The sequence below is a fragment of the Scophthalmus maximus genome, chromosome 16 (genome assembly GCF_022379125.1).
Source record: "Scophthalmus maximus strain ysfricsl-2021 chromosome 16, ASM2237912v1, whole genome shotgun sequence".
In the NCBI taxonomy this organism is placed as follows: Eukaryota; Metazoa; Chordata; class Actinopteri; order Pleuronectiformes; family Scophthalmidae; genus Scophthalmus; species Scophthalmus maximus.
The window spans coordinates 1,449,729-1,456,431 of record NC_061530.1 but is presented as its reverse complement, the minus strand read 5'-3'; positions in this window follow the sequence as shown (position 1 = coordinate 1,456,431).

Genomic DNA, 6,703 nt, shown 5'->3' with positions numbered 1-6,703 from the left:
CATGTGTATGATTCGCCATTACACATAGTCTCCGCCCAAGCACCATTGCCATCGTCCTAGCGCGACGTCACCAACGCGGTCACGTCCGCCATTTTGTGTCTAGCCCCTCGTGTCGTGACGTCACCTACGCGGTTACGTCCGCCATCTTGTGCCTAGCCACCTCGTGTTTAGGACACACACACACACACACACATTCACAGATTCATATTATCACCTACACATAATTGCACACATCCCATACATACACGCATAGGGAGCATGCACATAGTCTTTTTACGCACATAGCTACCTCCACAGTTCCACTAGAAGCAGATTGTTTTATTTGTGTTGATTGTTTGTATAGTGCTAGTATAATAGAGGTTTATTATCATAAGGGTTGTTGGTGGTAAATTGATTTCACTATTGTTAATAAATTCTGTTGCACCTTAAAGAGAAGTTTCCTAGTGTTATTTTCATGTATATTGTGACGAAGGCTTGTTGACAGAGTCAGTGCTTGAATTCACAGACTTTCCTTGTTCAGTCTGAAATAGCAATATCATAAATATTGCTATTTCAGGTGAACACCCTTTTGAGACTGAGATCACAGGTTTGGATAAATAGTCCCTGTTCACAGGGTGGTGCCCCAATTACTGATTTCAGTAATAATTTTATGTACATTAATATTTATCATTGATAATTAATAATAACTTGCTAATTGCCAAAACTGCTCCTATCAATGCAATAACAGGGGCAAAATAAAAAAGAGGAAATAAATAAAGCCGGCTTTATCGCTTTCTCACTGTCTATTAAAGTGAGGTCTTATCAAAGCCCTTCAGCTTTATTGAAATGCAGTCCACTGACAGGCCAATAACCTGTCAAATTAATTGAAATTTGACAGACAGCTTATAGCAAGAGGAGAGCAATGGAGATCATTAAACAGACCGTAGTGAAGATCATCAAGCAGACAATGATAAGCTTGGCTGTTTGATGGCAATAAAACACATTCTATGACTTTATTACACAACAAATGTTTGTACCCAATCTGGGGTCATTATAAATTCATCCAACTGCAGACTTTTGCATTTGCTGTAGTTTATAGTAGATTGCAGTATCTGTAATACTGCCTAAATTAATAGTTATAATAATAATAATAATAACATAATAATTCCAAAACGGAGCACTTTTGCAAAAGTGTCTGCTAAATGAATGTATTGTAAAAAATGACCTTGTTCCTTTTTCAATTCCTTCAGCAGACAGAATTGTGCATATTTACAGTTTCATAATGTATTATTGTTTTCTTTTTCAGTAAATGAGGTTTTCCCAATATTCACCTTGTAGATGTGTTTGAGAAATGTTATCTTTTATAATAGGTGAGCACTGGGAACTCGTCGAAAGATTAGTAACCTTAGGAGTTTTCTTTTTGTACAAGAAGCATATTCATATCCTGAGCTTAGTTTTCATTAAACCTCTTTCACACAAAGGAAGAGGGTTTTCAAATTGTTCTCTGGATCACTGTAATACGGGCGCCAGAGTGCTTACCTGAGATTTCTTTCGTCATAAAAGAGGTAAAAATGAAGAAAAATACACTTTATTTAATACATTTTACAATGAGATATTCATTGGAAAGTGGATTAAAAACACTAGAGCCTCCTTGTTCAGAGTTATAATTGTGGTATTAACTCTGATTATGAGAACATTTATGGTGACACCAGAGGACCATGGGATAGAATAGCAAATGATTAAAATGCAGACGGACAACTGTGAGTTGATTTGTAGCTTAAAAAAGGTTGAACATGATGGTTGTTGTGAATAAAGTTGTACTATATTTAGCAGCACCTGACCAGTCAACATTGTAATGTATTATTTCTGTAAAAGAGTTGGCTCAGTATGAGCTGTGCATATAGCATGAAATCAGAGCGCATGGAGTTTTAATAAAATACATATTAAATTACATTTTGCAGCAATAATCTGAATAACAAATATTCATTCATTCATTCATCGTCTACCGCTTTATCCATTTAAGGGTCGCGGGGGGTCGCTGGAGCCAATCCCAGCTAACATTGGGCGAGAGGCGGGGTACACCCTGGACAGGTCGCCAGCCTATCGCAGGGCCACATACAGACACGGACAATCATTCACTCTCACATTCACACCTACGGTCAATTTAGAGTCTCCAATGGACCTAACCCCATTCTGCATGTCTTTGGTGTGTGGGAAGAAGCCGGAGAACCCGGAGAGAACCCACGCATACACGGGGAGAACATGCAAACTCCACACAAAAAGGCCCTGGTTGAACCGGGATTCGAACCCAGAACCTTCTTGCTGTGAGGCGAAGGTGCTAACCACTACACCACCATGCAGCCCTGAATAACAAATATAAAATATATATTTTTAAATTCATTTTTCATGTTCATTTAACACTCAAATCAATACAACTTTTTCATTTTGTTAGCGGATTATATTAAACATGAAGGCCTCTATCAAACTGACTGTAATAGCTCCTCTGAGTGGAGTGAAATGTTTCCCCATCTGCCCACTGTTTACCTCAGTGTGTATGATCAGGTGAGGAGTTCAGCATTTTGACCTTACTATCCAAGTATCAGTTAGGACATTCTCCGTTTTGGATGTGTGCCAGCCATGACATATAACGGTCCCAGGGCAAACCACACCTCTCAACAGCTTGCCTGGAGGCACCAGCATATGCCCAACAAAAGACAAGGAATATGAAGCTGCTGGTTGTGTCCTGTTCTGTCAGAAATATTGGGGTATTTAAAAACATATTCTCAAGGATAATATGTCCCAAAATTTGTATTTTCCTTGAGCAATAATGTTGCATAGGAATGTAAATAGCCTGTAATATAGAGCACTTTACCAAATCACTTTACAGTACAAGTTACATTCACCCATTTATACTGTAAACACGTTCATACAGCGCTTCTATATACAGCGCTTTTTCTATCACACATCATTCGTACACTGCCGTCAGGGGCAATTTGGGGTTAAGTGTCTTGCCCAAGGACACTTCGGCTCACGGACCGCAGGAGCCACGGATCGAACCATCAACCTTCTGGGTAATGGAAGACCCTCTCTATCTCCTGAGCCACAATTGCCCTGTAATTGTAATACTTTTGGGATAAGGTAGAATGGATCGATACATGGTGGATAAATGTACAACTGTTTTATGATAAATAGTAGAAATGTCTTACAAAACATCGACACACTTGCACAGTAGCATCCTTCAATGTGGAAAATGTTTACACTACACTGGAGCACACTTTAAAGTTACCATATAGTATTAAGCATTTTATATTTTGTTTTTCAGTGCTTCATACAGTACATGGTATATTTTTTACACAATATATATATTTTTTCACGTTATTTATTTTTACAATGTACTGTTGTTCTTTTACTGTGAACCCACAATTCCCTCTCATGGGATCAAGAAAATTTATCATAGGTGTTTTGAAGAATTCTGAAAAAATTGTTTGGATTTCGTTTTACATATACCGCTCCACTTGTGTTTGTTGCACATTTGTTTGGGATAAATTATCCTGAGTTACCTGCCTTGTGAGTTGTGATGTTACCTAGATTGACCTTTCCCCTGCAGGTGACAGGATGCGGATTGGCAGGAGGCCGCGGCGGTGGGTCCATGATTAAACCAGATCAGAACTGCAGGGTGTGGTGTTCTCTGTACCGCTGTCACACACATCAAACAGTCAGGTGTCCCCATCAGGTACGAAGGAGCAGCAGGACACTGAGAGATTGGAGGTGGAGAGTGACTCAAAGCTTCACTCCATTTCTCCTGTTTCTTCACTGCCCCTCTGACCTCTGAGCTTGTTTACGTCCTATGTTCAGTGGGTGTAATATTGGTATTAGTGAGGGGACACAATGTACATACATTGTTGGGACATGCCTTCCTAATCCAAAAAGAATATCCGCCACACATAGATTATTAATGTTTAAAGGGAAGATGTGTTTTAAGATTAAGTTTAGGATAAAGTTAGGGTTAGGGTTAGGGTTTGGCATAAAGTAGTAATGGTTAAGGTTAGACCACTTAATTAATGATTTATATTAATATAATTCATCCACTAATGTAAGTCATTGTAATGTCCTCTGAAGTCATGTCTCCATAACTGTCACTGTGTGTTTGTGTGTGTGTGTGTGTGTGTGTGTGTGTGTGTGACAACCAGAGGGATTGGATGGTGAAAAATGAATGAGTGTAAATCACACTCACACTCTCAGAATAAACACATTTATACGTGTTTCACACTCACCTGTTTGCATAATTCATGAACTTCTCACATAAAACAGAGGCATAAGGATCGTGAATGTGGAGAGAGCTTTTAAAGCTGCAATTTACATAACTCCAGACACTTTCTACAGAATCTACTATTAATTTTACAGACCAGATTCATGAAGCATAATTAAACTCTGAACAGGAGGCTTTTACATGTCTTATTAAACATGATAAAGGACAGTTTTTACTGTTACACTTTGAGAATCCCATTTAAAAAACGAGAAAAAAAACACTTCAATCTCAGCTTTCAGCCAATAAAAAGTCAATTGAGCAAATGTATTAGAAACAGTCAATGGACTTTGGACTTATGCAATACAATATGTCACAGAGGTGTTGCTGTGTAGGTGTTGCTACTTTATTCTCAAGAGAAAAGACAGAATTTAATGATTCTCCTTGGTTATTTGAATAATGTGGCAGAAGTAGTTGAAATTATTTTTGAGAGAGAGAGAGATGTTCCTGCTTGCGTTTTGATTCTGTTTTTCTTTTCATGCAGTGAATCATGCTGCCCGAAAAGTTTTCACATTGTCAACATCTAAAAGTGTAGCCAACTAAAAACATTCTGACCCATGGTTTGAAAATGAAAAAAAACTTTGTTGGTGTGGAGTTTCCAGATGTTCGTGTCAACAGCCTCATTACTGCCTTTTCATTTTAAAAAGCATAATTATTGCTACGTTAACGCCTGAGGTCCACATAACATGAAAATTCCAGGGCTGCATTGTAGTATGTGGGCCCACATACAGTGACAATAGTTTTATTCTCCAGTTCTGATATGTCAGGACGTCTGAGGACAGTTACATAGGGAGGATCTCGATGCTAATTGGCTATCGCATCAACACATCACACAAATATTTTGTTCCAGTTCAAACTACAGCTAGTGAAGTGAATTTTGTGTCTTACGCCATATGTTTGTATGTAAGGCAATTAATTAGAAGCAACAAGGGACAGGCAGGCCGGCAAGATATAAAAGATATATTAGTCCGGGCAGGCTGAAACTATGTGCAGAAAATGTTAAAATTAAAAGAATGCTGTGAGAGTTTCATTCTAAACAAGAATATTACATTTGAAGGATTGTTAGGGAGTTGTTGTGTGTAATACATATATGTATACACACACACACACACACACATACACATATACTGAATGTATACTGGATATGGTTAAGTATATTGGCTGTGGTGGTATATGAGATGTTGCTGTATTTTCCCTTTTCCTGTGGTGTATGAATGTGGGAGCTACACTAATTCTGATGTGCAAATTAAAATTGAAATCCTGCTATGAACTCACACATGCTGTTTTATTTTTAGATAAAAGGTATCCTGCAAAGAATCTAGGTGCCAGGCTGACAGGGGAATTCACTGTCTGAATCAATATTTTAATAAAAGTCTGACCGGGGTCCCAAAAGGACCACGTTGACCTGCAACACATTGTAATTTCAGTCTGCCCTCGAGGAATGAACTGAAGTGTATCGTGGCAGTTTTGGAACTCTGGAACATATGGAAAAATTAGACAAATGTATGTACTGTGACTGTGACGTTTTTTTGGCAAACACTAATCTTGCAGTGTTAAAGGAATAAGAATACAATATTGAGTATTCAGAGGGCATATAATGGGAAAACACATTCATACACACAAGCACATCTCAGCACATTGTGTTCTGCTCGTGGAGTGTGGGGACTATAATTTTCAGACAGTGAGAACCCATCAGGAGTTTTCCTCTGCTTCATGTGTGGGTGTGTCCCTCAGCATCTTCTGTGCAATGCCAGAGCTCCTCTGTTACAATGCAAATATGAGACAATCACTGTAACATCTGGTCACACTATTTAAGTTCCTCTGGTCTCTGGCCAGATCACTGCAGGCTGAGTCCTTGCCAGACAGGGAAAACTGTCATAAACTGTTTGGTTTCACAGGCTGAAATAAATGACTTAATGCTCAGTCTAACTCTGAAAGAAGAATTAAAATTTGTCATTGCTCTGTGGGCTGAGAGGTGCAGGATGTAATGAAAGATGTCATCTGGGAGGGGCAAAACACAAATCATGGTGGCCTTTTTGTCCCAATTGTGTTTACAGCTCCTCCAAGCTGCTCTCAGAGGAGAGACAATTGACTCTCAACAGAAAAGTGAGTTTGACATCTTGCTCTGATTAACTGGGTCTGAAGAAGTGGGTAAAAATAAACAAAACAATCTGCCAGATTCCTCTTTTAATCAAATATTTTTGATTAAATATTTCAAGCTGTATTTTGGCCTGCCTGCATTTGTAACACTGAATGTTTAACAATGAAAGACGGAAGTAATCCAAAATACAGACTGCTACTGCATGAGAGCTGCAACATTTTTCTAGTATCACAATCTAGATAACTTTATGAACATCTTCATTTATAATGGCCAAAGGTTGCACCAGAAGTTTTGTTTTAGGATTTGAAATGCTAGAA